Source organism: Lagopus muta, chromosome 1 (assembly GCF_023343835.1).
Source record: "Lagopus muta isolate bLagMut1 chromosome 1, bLagMut1 primary, whole genome shotgun sequence".
NCBI classification, from domain to species: Eukaryota; Metazoa; Chordata; class Aves; order Galliformes; family Phasianidae; genus Lagopus; species Lagopus muta.
The window spans coordinates 5,172,064-5,192,622 of NC_064433.1; the positions used below are offsets into that span (position 1 = coordinate 5,172,064).

Below are 20,559 nucleotides of genomic sequence, written 5' to 3' on the forward strand. Positions count from 1 at the left end.
CACTACTTAGCAGCAGTCGGTGTAAATTGTAAGAAAATATATAAAATTGTCTCCTGGGAAAAGCAAGGCTCCCATGAGTATTAACAGGTTTTTGAACAATTTTATTTTTTGTAGTTGTAGTTGTTTTGTCTTTCAAGTTTCTGACAAATCCCAGAGGTTCTGATAGACTGCCTTTCTTTGTTATAAAACAAGATTTCAGTGAAAAAAATATGAGCTTAGGAAGAGTTAAGTCCAAAATGAGAGCAAAACCAGCCATTTCTCTGTCTATCCCTCCAGCACATCTAAAAACTATGCAGAATTACTCCCTGTGTCCTTTGCAGCTCACAGCTGTTGGTGCTACGAGAATTCCAGCTTAAACATTTTTAAGTTCCAAAAGTAGTCATGGAAGGAAGATTAATTTTAAAAGCCAAATTAATAACACATACCATTGTTCCCATAAAAGATATCTTGGATTTTCAGGCAAAACCTATCCAGTATCATTTCTCAGGCTGAACTCCATGTGATACATACTGCAATACAGGGTTACCTTTAAGGCATTATAATCCTCTTCAAGGAATAGTTTTCTAGCTTCCAAACTCAGGGGAATAAGGACAGAATTTCAGTGGTAAATGCGAACATACTTCCAATTTCATTTTATATTTACCAAGACACAAATATACATACACGTATATGCAATATATAATTATGGCAAGCTCCAGTTTTCTATGTTTAGGATGCTGATAGTCCTCAGAATTCCAGTGTTGGGCAAGTCCTCTGATGTCAAAGCTACCTGTTTTTGTTGAAATGTTTAACTTAACAAGCCAGCAAATCACTTGGACAGCATTTAAAAATAAACCATACTTTTAGTTTTGATTGCCTTAATTTAAATCAAACATCAGCTATCTTGATTTCAATCTCAGTCTTAAATTGCTAATGTAGATTATTATAGCTTAGTTCTTAAACTAGTTTCCTAATTTTCTTGGAAATGCATATAATGCAGGGTTTTAAAAATTATTTTCTTTTTTTCTCTCTCTTCTTTATTATTTGCTTGAAACATTCAGTATTGGAATACATATCTTTAATAATAAAAGATAAATTTTGAGGTCTTTTTAATATTCTCAGTGTGAAAACTCTTTCACAGTTCAAACATGGACATACTTAAGATATCACAGATTCAGTCTATGGAGCGATCTTTACTTTCTATACCACAGCTGTTCTGGAAGGACATAGCATTATTTATTGAACTCTTTATTTATTCATTGCTGTCTAAATGCAGGCTTTGGAGCCCTTGCTCAAGTTCCTATTGATGAAAGTTTATCCTTTATATGTGTAAAACTTCCCAATATCATCCATAAATCATTAAGATCCTTCTGCTACAATTGAGACATCGTATAAATATATTTTATATCCAAGTTTGTCCCTAAAAGAAAAGGATTCAACAGAGAAAAAGGTGGAATAGAGAATTTTTGCATCCTAAAATTGGTGATGAGACAGATTTTGTGAACCATTCTATGCAAATACTTAGTTTTCACTATTGACTATCAAGAGAGCTCACAGTGACCTGATCAGATTTAACTATTTAAGTTTCACATTTCCAAAATTAGGTGAGGTGAACTGCACATGAAGTGACTAAAATGGAACAGCAATTTTTGGATTCAAAGTATTCCAAAAATAAAAGTTTTGAGTATAAATTCAGGTTTAACAATTTTCCTGCTAACTTATTACAACAAATTTGGAATAAAATCACCACTTCTGATAATAAGAAAGTTATATACAGGAATTCACATTTATGATAAGGACCCGTTCATCTTATGCAAAACCTGGCTTTCCTAGCATTGAAAACTTGGAGTTTAAAAGAAATGCTAAACATGATTCTTTAAGGGCAACATTTTCTTCTAGGAAAGAAGAAGGAAGAATTATGTCTGCCCTGAAGTAAAGGATTAGGTGACGCTAGCTCAGGGGTCAAGATTTAACTTTCAATATTTACTTGAAATTGTTTCCTCACGTAAGTTTGACATACTTTGAGGAAGACCCCAGCTCAGCTGTGACATTTAACAAAATGTTTAATGTAATGAATTAGTTATTCTAAGCCATCTTAATCTAAGTAATATCTCAATTTTAAAAATTAACTTCAGGAAGCCTTCACATTTGTTAAGACTACAAGTGCAAACAATCAGTCATTTTTAAATCACTCCATCTGAGAAGTTTGAAGGCCTGCTTGTGCCACACATCTAACTTAAATTTCCAGCTTTTAATTGAACAAGAAAACCATAGTTCCCTTAATTTTTCCACTTCAATTTTCAATACCAGGAAACAGAACTCCTCTAGTGAACAACTCCACGCTTCTTTCTGTATTAATCTTTGTACTTGGAAAAACATCCTACAACATTGTGTTTATCAAGTCAACTCCGTGGTGGCAAAAGTTATCATAAAATCTCACTTTCTTGTGAAGCATAAGGCAAAGGATGGGGAGTGAATATAAAATGATGGTTTATGTTCATACAGACATATCATTCTCAGAAAGCAAATGCTGATCTTCTCTTTCTACCTCCTGAAATTGTGTAAGGCACTCCACAAGCAAACGCATGTATTTGTCTTTAGCTGGAATTCAAGCTAAATTTAAAATGACAAAATTGTAAATTTCTAAAGACAGACAAGAGTAAGGGAAGGAAAAAAAAGGTGGGTGAAAATGTCAATAATAATTCACACACGTGATCAAGGAGTTGAGAGGTGCAAGATGTAGTCTGTCTGCCTAGCTGAACTTGTGTACTGATTGTACATTGAAGGAATAACATTAAGTAGATGTTAAATAAGATTGATATGACATTGGTCCCTGTTGAGAACTTCCACTCTGAATTACTGCACATGTCATTGAAGCATACCCGAAAACTTTGATTAGAGATCAGTAAAGCAACCTTTGGTGCTAGTCAGAGTGACAGCAGCTCTGATATTTTCATCAGAACTCTTACATGACACATAGCCTCAAATGCAACTCCTGGATCAATAAGAGTCTGCACTAGTCTTCAGTTTTGATTGAAAGCCATTCTCAGTGTGAATTGTTATTGTGAAATCTTTTCACTGGTATCGGGGTGGAGAAATGAGCTTGGTGAAGGATAAATGAGCAGTTTGTTAGAAAGTATATTTGATGCATTATTAGTCATTCAGAAAGCTCATTCTCTGAAGATGGTGAATGTCTAATGTGACAAATTGGCTCCCTGCTTTTCTTTGGGTAGAGATTATTTTAATGTTTTATCACAGCTTTGGCACAAACATTTTCCAGGGAACAAAAACACTACTTCCTGGTAAAGTCTTTTCTAATGTCTACTTAAACGCTATTCCTTCTATTCCTTCTATGTACAATCAGTACACAAATAATTCCCCTTCCCAGCAGTTATACCTGAATTTACAACTTCATCATCCAAATCAACACAGAAAGCATAACTAGGCACTGGTTTTGTACAAGTCTGTTTAAAAACATCCTCCCAGTATGGCAAGAAATTGCCCATTAGAGTTCATTCATACAATCATAGAATCACCAAGGTTGGAAAATTCCCACAGGATCATCCACCATCCAACCATCCAACCATCCAACCATACACCGATCAACAATAGTTCTCATTAAATAAGTTTATCAAGTGCTGCAAATTCAGACCAGCCAATGAAGAGGAAAAGGAGGCACAGAGACTTGAAACAAATTGCTGAAAATCAGAATCACAGACTGTCTTAATGAAGAAATGTGGAAAAAATGACCTATAACAAAGCTTAAGCTGGAAATTAAGGTTCAACCTTAATACCATAGCAGCTGTCACTGCTTCATTCTTTTATGATTCACTGCTGTGCTGTTGCTGAGAAGAAATTACCCAAAATAGTATTTTTCAAGAAAAAAGTAGTACTTAAAAGAAGCTCCAGAGCAACTGGGTGTCCTTTCAAACAAACATATCCAACTCCTTGATTCTTCTAAACACAGGGAGACAAAACTATAATAAATTTTAAGGAAATGTATTCGTGAATATCCTGGTTTGTAATTGCAAAGATTAACAAGTACAAGGGCCAACAATGTGTTGCTTTTTTGCAGTATATTTTTTTCCTCCTTTCTACTCTGTACTGAACCATAAATACTGTTCTAAGATCCATTATTTTGTTGGCAGTACAGTCTGCCACTGTTATTACAGAATCATAATATTTTGAAATGGCAAAGATCTATTAGATCAGCAAGTCCATTTTCACTCCGTGGAAGAGATATGGCTTCCCAAGAGGTATGTTTAATATTAAAGTAAGTCTACCTATTGACTGCATCAAACACTACTCCTTGCTAATATCGACGTGTGTTATAGTTTGCTTTATCTCACCAAGTTCGTGCTGCATCAAAACCTGGAAATCATGGGCTGCAGGTATTTAAATTTCTGTCCTACAGTCTACAAGCAGCAGAGCCAAAAAATGAAACCAGATTGTAATACCTCTGCCGGGGGTAAATTATGAACAGGATGCAGAAGCAACCAGCTTCTGGACTCTGCATTTTTTTGGGGGAGGGTCCATTGGGTTAGATTCTTTGCCTATTTCTTGGTACGTATGCAAAATGTGATGGTATTGAGCAGGCAGAACATAATCATTCAGCACACATACTGCAAGGCTAGCAACTCTCCACATACATAGATTTACCACCCACATGCAGGCTGACTTCTCCCTTAATTTCTGTTCCTGACAAGATGAATTGTTCACACTTACTCAGTCTAGAGCTTCAAATAAGAATCAGCGCAACTTGTGGATTTTGCAGAATATGTCTCTTCAATACAAACTTCTACGAGTCTGGAGATAAAACTTGGTGTGGAAACAGCACTGACTGCACTTGAGAGCTAGCAGAAGCTGGACAACCCATCTAGGGCATTTTGGTTAGAAAAACTTCTGAAAAATGGAATTTGTGACTTTAAATGTCTCAGCCTTAGAGCTTAGACTTCAGTATCTCATATCTGGGCAAAATTAAGAGAAAACGGAGTATGGAAAGTACAATCCAATGACCATGCATAACTTGGCCCAGGAACAAGAGTTATTTTCAATACATATTTGCTTCTGCTGTTAAAATGGCCCTCAGGGACTTAATTTTCAAAACACATATACACAGTAATTACCAAACACAGAGTAAAAATGGTTGTTCTGCAATATCCTCCATTCTGCACGATAAATGAGCTAATTCAGAAATGGCTCTGAAGTTCATTCAAAAGGGGATCATACAGAAAACTAACAACAGTAGTCACTTCCAGATTTCCCGATTTATTCATTTACTTACTTACTGTCAGAATGGAAAAATTTGCTTTAAATGTGATCATACATGCAAAGACAGAGAAAGGAAATATGATGTATATTTTCATTTTCATTATACTAGAATTTGTTGCCAAAACCAACTGCTGGCACTGCTAATGGACAAATAAGTTCCCTTTTAGCAGAACAACTAATCTCCAAAGGTGGGTGATATAGTATGTTCAAAACTGAACTGAGATTAAAGGTGACATACTGGAAAGATCTCACTTGATCTGTGAATAAGAGGATAAGGCCAGCAATCCGTCTAGTAGCACTGCTTAACAATTGTTAGTGATCTGTCAGTACAAAGCAACGAGGATATTATTATTTTTCATTTTGGCATCTAGATAAGGCAGCTTACAATGAATTCTAGATCTTGCTGTCTTCATTAGTGGATCAGCTCCCATTCATCCCTTCAAGTAAGTTAGGCTCCTTCATCATGTCTGTGCACACTGATGGCTCTTTGAAGATAATTTTTCACTTTGCAGTGTTCTCTGCTTAAATTATCATAACTTGTAGGTGCTTCCTTAAATCTCATGCTTTTTTGTCAGTATCAATAGTCTGCTGTGATGTTTTCTTATCATTCTAACATGAAGAAATGCTAGGAAATATTATCAGTTCTTTCTGCAGGGAAGGGAAATGATAACTGTCAGTCTGCCCTATAGTCTAGAGAGCTCTTCCACACCCCAGAAACAAAGCATTTTCTGGCAATTTGACAAGCCTTTTTCTTACAGTGAAAAGGAAAAAAATAATCAAAAAGATCAATAGGAAGTGTAAACTGCATGAATTTTACTGAATCGGAATGACTTTCTTATGTCAATCAATCCACTGCTTGCAGAGACTGATTGCAGACACATACGAGGTTTGAATGCAAGCGTTGGGCAGTGTTGTGTTGTTAAGGGGAGGAGACTTTGGAAGTCGAGGTGGCAGAAGAGGGTTTAATGAAAGCTAAATTTGCATTATTTCTTACAATGAAGAAGCCATTAGGCAACAGATCTCCACTGCTTCAAGGTAGCAAGAACACAACTACTTCTCACATTTCAGTTTTCAGAAGACTCAGAGCACAGTTGTGTTGACCATTTTCTTCTACATCACTTTTCAAGACCATTGAGACTATGAGATTCATAACCTAGAAATCATGACTCTAAGACCATGGGCATTTAAGTAATATATTCATTATAAACAATGTGTAAATTAAACACTTTTTCAACTAATAGAAAATTCAATGGAAAATTGAGTTTTAAGAGGATTGGAAACATTCACAAATATAGTTAGAATCAGGGTACAGATATAGCAGGAAAAGTAAAGGTTACATGGATACAGGATAAAATAAATTTTTATTACAAAAGAGCTATACAGAAATGTATCTAGGAACATGAACCCATCAACCTAAGTCATACTGGGTCAAACACAGTGCCATATTCTGAGTTGAAAATGCATTTTCCCTCACTCTGAAAAATAAATAAATAAATATCTATATGTTTTTTCCACATTCCTTTTTACTTCTACATTTGCTTTATTCAACATTTTACTTGAACACTCTATGCTTCTTTCAGATATGATTGTTATCATGATAGCTATTCACTGAAAGATAAAGCCTCTGTAGTTATTATTTAAACAGCACACACTGACTAAAGATCTTAGTCTGAATAACATAGGGAGAAGTGATATAATAAACAAGAATTATCCTATACATAAATGATGTTCTGCATCCTTGTACTTTCACTTAATTCCTGATTACCTCATTCTTTATTCTTATGTTGGGCACAAGATTTCATTTTGTGGAAGTACTTTACAAGAATACCTAATATTAATCGCTGCTCCATTGACCACTGCAAACTCAAGACCAGTCCTTTTACTAGAGCAGGAACTCAGCATTGTCACTGCTTTTCACAATATACTTTGTTGTTTCTTAGTGTTTTATTGTGGTCTGCAAGCTTACAAATATTCTTTTCCTCTACTGCATTTATTACCTACAAACACTCTGAAGAAATATTCTCCTTAACGAACAACCAAAACAAGACAAAACATTAGCAGAGGTTAAAGGAAATATTCATTTAACTGACTAATGGGAGGAAAAATCAATTATATGGACATATCTTCAAAATGCGAAGTCCTTTTTTTTTTTTCCCTTGTGAATGCTTTATCCGATGTAACACTGCTATTAAATCCCCTCAGCTCAGTTGAAAATAGTATTGATTTGGATATTGTGTATTCTTCAGTGCTAAAACCATTGAATCGTTTTTCTCTTTATATTCAAGAAACTTAATTGCCATTAGGGCTTCTGCAGTGTACTTTTAGATAAATACATTCTACCACTCTATGACAATAGGGAATTTAAACAATGTATTCTGAGGATGGCAGGAAATAACAGTAAATCACAGGAACATCGTAGGGTCATAGAATCGTAGAATGGCTTACCTTCGAAGGTACCATGAAGATTATCCAGTTCCAAAGGCCACAATGGGTCTCCCTGGAGGCTTCTCCAGGCTCAAAAAGTCCAATTTCCTCAACCTTTCTTCACAGTAGAGATGCTCCAACCCTCTGATCATCTTTGTGACCCTCCTCTGGACCCACTCCAAACTTGTGATGCTTTCATAGGAAAGGGGAGGTGCAAAATGAGAATAAACTCAGAAGAGATGTAGAAGAACTGTCATGAGGACCTTTCTCTCATGACTTTATAGTGCTGCACAGCAACTCAATTTCTGAACCCTATTCTTGTGAACTTAATAACAAAATTAAAAAATCTAAAATCACGTAGAGTTAACAAGATGCTCTTTTTGAGGAGTCAGTTTTATTTCTGGTGGTTCTCAGCAGACTTGTTCCCTTATTTTCTTTCCTTTTTTATATTTTCTCTGTTGAATTCCTCAAATTACTCAGAGACTTATCTTGCATTTTAGTTGAATTTTCTTTCAGTTTTTTGGTGTTGGAAAAATACTGACTCATCAAATCAAACCCATCTGTAAAATCATGCTTAGACAAAAACTCTGAAATGGGTTTTTAAAATCTCATCAAAATGGAACATGCTGTTTTCTTCTTAAACATTTAGATTCACAGTTAATTAAATCATCATGTATAATATTTATGTATATATTTGGTATGTGTTATCAAACAAAAAAATCACCTGATTAGTAATCTAGAAAAACATAGCAAAGGAGGAAAGACTGAAGGAACTGAATTTATTGAGGTGGCTATCTTCAGATATGTAAAAAAATTGTTGAAAGGCAAAACAGAATATATTGCTTTCTGGATTCCTTTATAATGGGTACTCCATTACATACACCACAAAAGGTGTATCATTTACAGAAAAGTAAGAGATTCAGGTTAGGCAGGAGGGAAAACATTAGAAAGATTAATGAAGTATTGAAATAGATAACCTGTGAATTCTCATTTGCAGGTAGCTTTAAAAATTTGATCAGAAGAAGAGAATGTGAGAAATTACAGAAGATGCTACAATTGCATTAGTACTAGGGAACTAATGCAACTTGTAGAACTCTTTTTGTTCAATTTTCTGATTTTTTTCTGATTTTTGTAATTGTTTCTTATTACAATGTATGTGTAACAGCGACCATTTATTACAAACTTTTGTAATTCTTTTGTTTCCATTTGAATTATCAGAATTTCCTCTATAAAGGGGGTTTCAATTTTGAACTAGTAGTGGTACCATTAGGGATCTAAAGACAGAAGAAAGGGTCAAAAGGTTGTATACAACTATACAAATGGTGGGTTCCTGAAGAGATTTTCTTGCCAGCTAAAAATTACTGCAACTCTTGCAGCTCATGAATAAAATGGAGAATATTTATCCTGCAAAAAGATGGTTAAAAGGTCATGCAGTAATACTGCTGGGAATAATAATTTTAAGTATTTATAAATACATTGCATTCTATCTCAAAAGAAGTCTCTCCAACAGTGAAAATTAACAAATATTTTGATTTAATTCCAAAATGTGTTGGTTCCCTTTGATCACTGTATCTTCACAAACACCAAGGGAATGAAAAAGGCAAGTGGAGGATGTTCACAAACAACTATGTAAATTGTTCTCATGAGCCCAGATATTTTTGTATGTAACAAAGTTAACGTTGATCATTCCACAGGACAGACATTTCAAATTTGATTTGTATCCAAAGCAATGGTATTTATCTCAGTTTACTCTGCTGAAAACTAGTCCAGATAGAGTGTCGCAGATCAGTCACGGTCACATGTGAGTCTCAATATTTTAACTTCCTCTCAGTCATATTGGTTCCTGGGAGCTAATACTTCGGAAGAATTTCAAGAATAGAGGTACTAGGAGCTGAACAAACATACAATTAATGCTACAGATAAGTTTCTTAATATTGTGTCACACTGTTATCAGAGTAGACAGAAAGTGGCAAGGAGATAACTATATTACTCCTATATCCAACAGTGGGATTTGACCTCAATAATGGCCAAAACAGGGAGAAACATGCGCAAAAATAACACAGTAGGTTGCACACATAGACCTTAAATTATTAATGTTTGTCCAAAGTTGATTTATGTGTGCGTGTGTTCAGGGAAGTCTTGTCTTTCAAAATTTGCTGAGTAGAATTATTGTAGAAGAAAATTACCCCCGTCAAGGAGGAGACTCCAATGGGACCAAAGTTATCCAGAACAGATTGACTTCTGCAAACATGAAGAAATGCACATGTTAAACTGTAGATGTTTTAAAAGCACATGGGGTAATTTTATTCCACTATTTGCAGCAAGTGGCAGACAATTCCTTTATTCTGGAAAAGAGGAAAAAATAAGAAGCAATACCTATTTTTGTCTCTTATGAATCACACATATGTTGAAATTCACAATTGTGACTTGATAATATTTAGGCTATGAACATAAAGACTTTTGCTTGTCTTCATGCACAAGAATGCAGTTAAATTATTCACTATATAATCAATAAAGTCAGAAGTACAGCTTTTTAAATATGTTTATTGTATGGAAAAACTGCTTCCTTGGATTATTTTTATCAACACTCAGTAATTAATTCTTGTAGCTCTCCTATAAGGATTAGCATCTGTTAAACATTTGCGCACACAGGCAAATGAATCCTATGTGACTTTTTTGCATATTTGTTTTTCCTCAAAAACACTTGAGAGATTTCAAGCTTCTTTAATACTTGGACACCAAAGGTTCTGTCCAGATTTTTGCATTACTTAATTCTGGCACTCTGAGAATCAGTACTTTTTCTCTTGTTCTTTGAAATACAGACCACTATGATAATAAAAATAAAATATATTTGTACCTTTAAGCCTCTTTACTTACATAATATCAATACCCACTATTGTTCTTTTCTGAACTACTACCTCATTATGTCTAGATTACCTTCAATTTCTTCACATAAAGGAGGCTTCAGGCTTAGTTTGTTTCTAATTACTTTTTTTCTGACACAGGCACAGCCCTTTTGTTTCTTATTCTTCACAGGAACAGACCTCACAGCCCATCTCATTTGGCCACCACAGCCATTGCTGACTTGGAAGTCTGCAAGAATCTTAGAACATATTTCCCAAGCATTTTAACCACATGAACTTCTTTGGCATTCTTCAGTTTAGACATGGAAGTCTGCACGCATGTCTGGGTTAACTATCTGGATCCATTTTTATTGTCGGTGGGAAAAAAAATGTATAAAAAAAGTATTTATAGCCCTTATTCATCTCATCATAAGAAAATAAATCCTGTGTGAATAGGTAAAGCAGGCCCTAAAATGTCAAATTGTTAAAAAAAAAAAAAGTTTTTTTTCGTTCCAATTTTTTTCTTCTTTCTTAATCTTTGACCAACACACTTCACAAATGCTCATTGAGGTTAATTTTTTTATAAATTATTTTCTGATAATTTTTTTAAACTATGAAGTTGTCAAAATCTTACTGCCTGCAGTTTGGTAACACAAGAATCGGATGAAAGCAGAAACAAAACTGAGTTTGGAATCTCATATAGCTTTATTTTTTTTTTTTATACCACCCCCTTAAACATCCAAGATCTTCATGTTGGGAAAAATAAACATTTGCAGAGAGAAGCACAACACAGGGTTTTTAAAGGACACCTTAACTTTGTTCTTTTGTTTTGTACTAAAATAATTTCAAGTAAGTGAAACTTATTGTTATTCTACTTCTTGCCTCAAAAATGTAGCTATTACCAATCGTTAAGCTGGACATGACTGGGGATATCTGATGTTTTTCTGACCAACAGACACTTTAATTTATTTTAAAGATATCAAGACGCTTTTAGATTTTCACTGGGGCAGTATGAGGAGATGAAAAACAGCTCTGCTCCCCAAAGCTGCAAACAGGGTTCTTGGAGTATCTTCAGCTAAGTTCCAACTGTTACAATTTTTCTGCAGTTTCAAAATTCCTAGCATTTCCAAATTCACGTTTTTATCTTTCCTACCACCTGAGAGTGCCATCTGCTGTTAATTTCAAACACATCCAACATTCCATACAGTATTTCATTGGGATGTTGTCAAATTCCATTTTGGTTGGGATTTATTTTTCATTTTGTTTTATTTTAGGCTTATTTATTTAGTAATTAAACTGTGAATAGTACAAAGCACATGTGAGTTTCTCTTCTGCTGTAATCTGTCAGTGTATTTCATAATGAAGAGGATAGCTCTTTGTTTGAGCTACTGATCACAGTCCTTATTAGCACCCATCAACGGATGGCTCATAGGGATTAAGACTCATTTCAAATGTTCATTCTTGACTTACGATAAGGATCATGTCACCTAGAGCAGCTACTAAATATTTTCTGCAGAATATGTTGGCTTGACTAGCAGAGCATTTTGGAATGGATTTTCCTAAGAAATGCTGACCTTTCAACAACTAGTATATATATATATGTATATATATTTCCTTCAAATTGTCAGAAATGTGTTCATTTTAAAAGAAATACTGTGAGAAAGTCCTTTCAAGCTCTATGTGGAAATCCAGATGGACTATGTTCTGATTACAACACGTTTCAAATCAGAGTGAAATGCTGATGACTGCTTATGTCACTAGGGTATATTAATGTGGATTCTTTCTCAACCTATCTTTTCAGTGGTAGCTCACTTTAATTCTTTGAAGAAATGTGAGATACACCTAACCCACCCACAGCTTCTGAAAACTAGCTGCCTAACCATGGTAATCAAGGCCACATCTACACTCAATGCAAAGAAAAAACTCGACAGGGTAAGTACCTATCTTTCAGCATGAAATAAGCCCACTTTTAATAATGTATCTCCTTTGGCTTTAGTGGAAATTTGGACAACCTACCTGATAAAACAGGTAACTTTCAGGCAGGTAGACTTCGTAATTCAGTAATTAAATGAAATGGGGCTAGCCACTAGCAGCTTACTCTTCAGGTTGATGCTGATGACAATACTGCTTAGCATTTTCATTTATGACCTGGATGATGGGACAGAGCACATTCTCAACAAGTCTGGAAATTATAGAAAACTGGGGGGAGATGACAGACCAGATGATTGTACTGAGGACCTTTAAAGAAATTTGAATTTCTTGAAGTGCAATAAGCAGAAATGCACTGTTCTCATGCAAATGTACCATTTGCAGCTTGCTGCTGTGTAGAGAAATGTGCTTTTCTACTGGTCAGCCACCCAGACATGGACATCTACTGCAGTTTGGGATAAGCAAGTGTACTGCAGACAGCCATACAGGGCAGGAAAATGGAGACTGGTGTGACAGGAAGAGGTCAAAAGATATTATATGTTAATACAAAGGCAACTCAAGTTCCTGTTAATTCTACTTGAAAAGCACCTTGTACAATCTGTAGTCTTAACCTAATTTACACCTGCAGCAATTAGTCTTGACAAGGCTGAGGTCTCGTAAAATGTTCCAAACAATATCACAGTTGTCAGAGTTCTGCATTTCTTGTGTAGTGGATGTGTGCAGAGCTTAAGACATGTGAGTTTGAGATATTACTTAAATCAGGATGAGTGAGTGAAAACTTTCACCTTGAACTGATTCCTATATCAGTGACTTCTCTGACAAAACATTTTTTCAGTTCAATAGAAAGAGACTTCAACCAATATATAAACTAGCCATTCTTAAAATCTTGCTTTAAAAACACACAAAATCAATGAGAACACCAAGATTACGTGCTTGGAGGAGGAAGAACTATCTACTAGCTAGATTATCTAGTAGCTAGACATAAACCTGGAAATTAGAGTGCGCTGATATAGCTTCCTTTTCTGTCACAATTGTTATGTATTATCCTACATGTCATTTTGCCTTTCTGTGCCTCTTACTCTCAGTTGTCAAATAATTCTCTTTTTATTTTTTATTTTTTTATTTTTTTTTACCTCTGTAGGATATCATAAAACATATGAAGTGTCCAGATTTTACAGTGTTAGTTGCCATAAATGTATCTTAGGCTGTCAATTTTGCCCAGGTGTAGGGTACATTTTGTTAGAGAATCCAACAGTTATTTTATTGCTGTACTACATAACCAAGCAGAGCCAGCTCACAGTTTTATAGAACATAGTTTTGGTTTGTGGAGTTTTATCTTATTTTGTGTGTTTGTTTTACCACAACTATAGTTGGGCTATGCAGAACTAAGTAACTTCTGACAAAACTGGGAGAGAATGAGTGGAAGAGCCTGAAAGGGAGGTGAGGTATTGAATCAGAGCATGCAGTCTGCTACTAACAATGTGCTGGAAAGAGTTTGGATAATGTATTCTTATTCCAGTAGAAATCATTGCCCCAGAAGCCCCAGTTCCTCCTTTACAATGACAGCAACCAACAACAATTAGACCAATTCTCTGTTGCCCAGAAAATCCTATTTTAATATTCCTAAAACCACCTTTGTAATAAAGGTGACATTATGCTCAGGCATTTGAGATTTAGTTTCATAAACAAAGGCTTCTCACAAGGGTCATGTGTATCATTACCCTCAAATTAGCACATATGACATAAGACCAGAAAGAGATCCTTTCTTCTTGGAGATCTGGCTGAAGATCAGTTATCATTAGCTGTCTTGAATGGCTGTAGAGTATCATTGGTTAGACTGATAAATCAGACTCTTGTTTTCAAGGTTTTAGAATTTTTCTGAAATAAAATCAAAATAAATACTCGCTTTTATATCTCCACTAACGTTATATGTACTAAATTAGCAGCACAGAATCACAGAATCACCTAGACTGGAAAAGACCTTCAGGATTACAGAGATGAATCAATTTGAACTGCTGAGTCTCATCATTATGCCCTTAGTGTCATGTCCAAATGTGTCTTAACTACCTCCAGGTATGGGTATTTCACTATTTCCCCAGGAAGTAAGAATTTTCCAGTGCTTGACCATGTGCTCTGTGAAGAATTTCTTCCTAATGCTAATCTGATCTTCAACTTGTGCAACTTGCTGCATCATATTTTTTGTGACCTGAGAAAAGGGACCAACACCTTCTTCACTGCAACTTCCTTTCCAGTAGATGCAGAGTGATGAAGTCTCTCTTTAACCTCCCCTTCTACAGATTAAACAACCATAATTCCCTCAATTGCTCCTCATAACTCTAGTTCCCTCATGAGCTTCATTACTCTTCTCTGCATACCCTCAATCAATATCCTAGCAGTAACGGGCCCAAAACTGAGCACAGTCAATAAGTTTGGGTCTCACCTTTGACCCCAGGCTATTCCTCTGTACAGTAGTAAATACTGCACAAAACTGAAAGAAAACTTGTGTTTTTAGGGATGGGATTTAAAGGATATTAGTAATCCTGGTTATCCAATTAGCTAACCAAATCCAGGAGCCTAAATGCGCATGTATAAACTTGTCCTTTATTTCTTCAGTACTGTGGAGTGCACAGGAAAAAAAAAGAAAAAGAAAAAGAAAAAGAGAAGAAACAAAAAATAAATCTGTCTACAAACCAGCACTAGCCAAAACAAAGAAATAAAATATTCTACATTCAAATAACCTTTGGTTGAGTATTCTAGCCTTTTTTGCTCACAACAACAAATGAGTAGTTTTTCCCTAATCGGTAGTCAGGAGTAGAAGTATGGATTATTTTTGTTTTCTGATCACCTTAGACATTGTTAGAATAATGCTTCAATTGATAGTCTGGCACTTCACTCCCACTTTTCTGCTCATACTACAATTTCAGAGTCAGTTAAGTCATCTGATGATGTTGTTTAATTCTCTTATAAATAACAGGTTTTCAGAATGGGGAACTGCTGCTCAAAAATTATAGCCCAACAGATCAATTTGAGAATTACTTTGGATGACACATACATATCTTTTATTTCAAAGTTATTATTGTGCTGTTTTCGTATGATCTTTGATTAAACAGAGAAGTTCGCTTCAGAAGAACTGTAGTAACAATGACAGTTCTGTACAGCGCGATTTAGTATTGGTAGGATGCAAGCCTATACCATTCTGTTCCAGATCCTGTTTTTCTCAGGTCAAAAAAATGTTAACATGCACAAAATAAATGAAATTAATTTTCAAGCAGAAGAAAATTGTATGGCAAAATTATAATCCTGCAAATATCACAGTTAACTCTATGCTAAGAGGTCAGTATAAATTTCTGGATACTTTTACGTTATCTGGAACCTGTAATGTCTACCTAATAGATGGCATGTTTTTCCCTCCCTGCCTCCTGAAAGCACATTATCCCACTGAGAACTTTGGAAGGGTTTCTAGTATCTTATTTGAAATGTGAGTTGCATTTTTTTTTCTATACTAGAAAAATTACTGTCCTAATGGTAAATCTTCAGTGCATGTTTAATGAATAGCATCAGTTTTCCACTAGAAGATCTATAGAAATTTTAAGAACATGATGGGGTAAGCAATTATGTCACCTTCAAGCCATTGTACGTTTTCTTTGGAAAGTCATCAGCAAATCTCCTCATATTGGTCTCTACCTGTCCATCACTGTATTTAGAAGTCTGGGATATAAAGCAGGCAAATACTGAGCACTATTTGTCTCTGTTTTGGCGTATCTATGCTGTCTTTTGTGAGACTAATGATTTGGGAGGGGGAGGAGAACTTCGGTTGCAAATGTCATAATGACACCATAGAGCACCTGAGGCATTCATGTATGGCCAGAAAATATGATATCAGACCCATGGGACAGTAGCGACCTTCTCCAGCAGCATCTGGAGACCACATGGATTCCCTGAAACATCTCAAATAGCGCGAGCCAACTGCACTGAGGATAACTGATTGACTCCACAGAATGATTCCTTTGTTCTGTTTTATGTCTCTACATTGATATGAAATAAATCTCACTTCAGAACATTATTGAATATTAAAGAATGGTAGAATAATTAACTTCTTACTGATTTTCACTTTATAAGTGTCAAAAGTGGGTTACAGTCTGCAGACGAGGTTATCTATGGGTTGTTATATAAATTAGATTTTTCACAAGCAATGAAAATGTCTGTAATCTCCTTATAATCAATGAAAACCTGGGAGCAGATTCATTTCTCTGAAAGATGTTTAATGCTGTTTCAAATGATAAAAGATTTCCCATGTCTGTACATAACTGACAAGTAAGTCACAAGACCTACAAGTTATCCAGTTTCTGAGCCAGCAGGTAGAAGCTGAAGAGGAGGTTATAGAGTGCCTACTACGACCCTATACACCTAGACAAGGACAACTAAGTAATGAATTATTGGTTCAGTACAGCTACTTGATCATAGGCATCTAGAGTCCGCTTCAGTTTGCCTATTTGGCTTCCTTATGAGTCTGCAGAAGGGCACTTGTCTAATGCTTGTTCTGTGCTGTATCTGCAGCATCATAGGACTATCTGACATGTCTTGTTAATACTTACACAGTATTAGACTTCTATGGGTGCACTTTTGAACCAAACCCAAGAATTCTGTCTAATATAACCAAGAGCAGCTGAAGGTCGGGGGCCCATTTCCCTTGCTGTAAGTGATGGCAACTCATGAATAAGCAGGTTTCTATCTTGTCATGTTCTGCTATGATAGCAGAACTGCCATAGAGATGCTCTTCTGGACTTGTTGTAAATGACAGCAGTACAAGCCTGAGTTTTTCCCCCCCAAAAAAATCATTTCAGATCCAGGACTATGCAGAAAGCAAGTTTGGACTTCTTTGACATGGTGGAGCCTTGCAACTGGGGAGGAATAACTGCACCCATCAGTACTGGTTAGGGGATGACCTACTGGAAATGAGCTCTGCAGAGAAGGACTGGATGCCCTGGCAGACAACAGATTGGCAATGAGACAGCAGTGTGCCCTTGTGGCCAAGAAGGCCAATGGTAACCTGGGGTGTGTTAAAAAGAGAATGGGCGGCATATTGAAGGAGGTGATCCTCCCTTCTCTATTGTTCCCTGATGAGGCCATATTTAGACTACTATGTCCAGTTCTGGGCTCCCCAGTTCTAAAAAGACTGGGATCTTCGAGAAGGAGCCCAGCAGAGGAACACAGAGATGAGGCCTGGAGCATCTCCTAAATGAAGAAAGGCTGAGTAACTTGGGTTTGTTCAGTCCAGGGGAAAGACAGATGAGGGATCTGATAAATGTTCATAAATATCTAAAGGAGGGTGGGAGGCACATGAACGAGGCCAGGCTTGTCTTGGTGGTACATAGCAGTAGGACAAAGAGTAATGGCCTAGAACTTGAACATAGGAAGTTCTGTACTAGCATGAGGAAGATCTTCCTTATGCACAAGAAAGATGTGGAACTCTTGGAGTGGGTCCAGAGGAGGGCCACTAAAATGATCAGAGGACTGGAGCACCTCTCATATGAGGAAAGGTTGAGAGAATTGGGATTGTTTAGCTTGGAGAAGAGAAGGCTCCGGGGAGACCTCACTGTGGCCTTCCAGTACTTGCATGGAGCATATAAACAGGAAGAGGAACAGATGTTTATGAGGGTTGATAGTGATAGAACAAGAGGGAATGGTTTTAAGCTGTGACAGGGTAGGTTTAGGTTAATTTTTGGAGGAAATTTTTCACACAGGGGGTGGTGAAGCACTGGTACAGGTTGCCCGAGGAAGTTGTGGACGCCTCATCCTTGAAGGCATTCAAGGCCAGGCTGGATGTGGCTCCAGGCAGCCTGGTCTGGTGGTTGGCGACCCTGCACATAGCAGGGGGGTTGAAACGAGATGATTGTGTTCCTTTTCAACCTAGGCCATCCTATGATTATATGGTTCTATGGTAAGGGTGATGGAGCACTGGAACAGACTGCCCAGAGAGGCTGTGGAGTCTCCTTCTGTGAAGATATTGAAGACTAGTATGTACATTTACCAGTACGACTTATTGTAGGGATCCTGTTTTAGCAGAGGGGTTGGACTAAATGATCTTCCAACCCTGTGATTCTGTGATTCTGTGTGAGACATTAGCCCTTATTTGGAGGCTAAATCTGATTGACTATCTGGTGATTTCAATTGTTCTTCTTTTTCCATGAGAAAACTCACTAGAACTTTCAACAGAGTACAAAAAAAGTAGAAAATAATTTCTTTTTATGCTGATTCACCAGAGTCAAGATGTTTGAGAGGAAACACAAAATAGAATAGCTTGTTTGAAAGGTATCTCAAAGCAGGCCCATCAGCCTGCAAAAACCTACAATCAACATGCAAAAGTGGTATGTGAAAAGGGTGATAGGCAGTAGTATAATCAACTTTCATACTCCTTTTTTGAGTCCTTCAGGTCAGCAAGTCCTGTTAGTTAATCTCTAGCTAATCTCCTTCCTGATTTATTTCAGATCAATCCCTTTATTTTCTTTCTCACTAAAAACAACCTCTTCAACTACTGAATCAAATCCTTTTGCAGTCCTGCTGTTCTCGGTAGGAGGTAGCCATTCATTACAATGACATTTAGATAAAAGAGTACATATTTCAGTTTACAGTAGAGTCTTTTTAGATGCTTTTAAAATACATTTACAACAGAGTAAAGTAGAGTTAAATACTAAAGGATTTCCTCTGCACTTTTCAATATGCAAAGAAAGACGAACATGTTTGGAAGCAGCAGATGCTTCATTGTCTGCATGAGAATTCACTGAAGGGGAACTGAGAGAATTAGGAACATTATCTGTTAATGATTAGTCTTATGTATTCTTTATATTTTAGTACAAAGTCTTTTTGTTTGTTCAGGGAAACACAATACACAAGTAAACTTCAAAATATTTATAAACAAGAAGGCAAAAGTTTAGGAACAGACTGTCAGCTTATGTAAATCCAACTCCTTGTCTCTGATCCTTCTTACAAATTCCAGATAAAACTTTCTGTTAAGTTCTGTTAAGGTCTCTAGCACTGACATCTCCACGTGATTATTTATATCCATCATCTATACTGAAATTAGTCTTCAATAGACAAACTGTTTTTTTCTGCATTTTCTTTTTCTTCCTGAGGATTTTTATGTTATGATTTTTTTTTTCAATTTTTCTTTTTTTTCCTTTTTCCTTTTTTTTTTTTTTTTTTTTTTTTGTGAAGCATAACTACCTATTGTTAGAAATATTATCAGTTTATAGATATTTTAACTGGAAACTAGAAATTTTTATTCTGAGCTGCAAAACTTCAAAGTGTTTCATTTTATGATGAAAAAAGGGAAAAGGACTTATTCTGAGAAAGAAACAAAAAAACAAAACACAGCCATATTCTTACCTTTGTTAATAGCAGCTGTTCTCATCTGAATAGAATTTCTCAGAATTTCTCAGTAAAGTGAAAACGATTTTTATTCTTTAGAAATTTCAAGAGACAAACGGTTCTTCACATTTCACCAATGCAAAGCAGAACAAACATGTCTACTTGGAAATGCAACACTGTCTGCAGCAACTAGGTGCAAAACTATTTTATTTTGAAACTGTGCATTTCTTTTTCTGGCTTAGCAAAGCCTCTGATCATTCTGTAACTATAGCAACATAACCACAAGCTGCTCACTTTTAGACACTTTTTGTGCATTGTCTTTTTTTTTTTTTTTTGTCCAGAATATAAAAAGATCATGAGATACAGGCATTTTGCTTTGTTTGCCTTGTTAAGCTATATTTAAATAATAAGTAATAAACAGAACAAATTAAAATTTCTATCTCTAAATGCTTCTAATGTTAATTATGTTTACATATAGACTTAGGGGAGGTGATACATTTTCCTGAATGTAGGCACATAGAGACATTCAAGATGTCCTAAAGGCTTCCACCTGGTGTCCAGATGCCACAGCAGAGGAGTACATGTCTGGGAGTCTGTACAAGTCGTAGAACTAGACACTTATGTTTATGTGACTGAATTGCATCAAAAACTACGTATTTTTCAAACTATCCAAGACTCCTGCCATATGCTAGCAAAACAAATGAATATTTGCTTAATGTTAAGCATTCAGTCCAGGTAATGGACT

At 35.9% G+C, this 20,559-nt stretch overlaps 1 long non-coding RNA gene across 1 annotated transcript in view; it reads right to left on the reverse strand.

Moving 5' to 3' along the window:
- Positions 1-19,991, reverse strand: part of LOC125696505 (uncharacterized) — a 38,071-nt gene extending 18,080 nt beyond the window's left edge. The window contains exons 1-2 of the long non-coding RNA XR_007378364.1: positions 19,833-19,991; positions 7,696-7,866 (exon numbers count right to left, since the gene is read on the reverse strand). This is a non-coding gene — a long non-coding RNA (uncharacterized LOC125696505). The remainder of the gene's footprint in view (positions 1-7,695; positions 7,867-19,832) is intronic.
- Between the last annotated feature and the right edge of the window lie 568 nt (positions 19,992-20,559).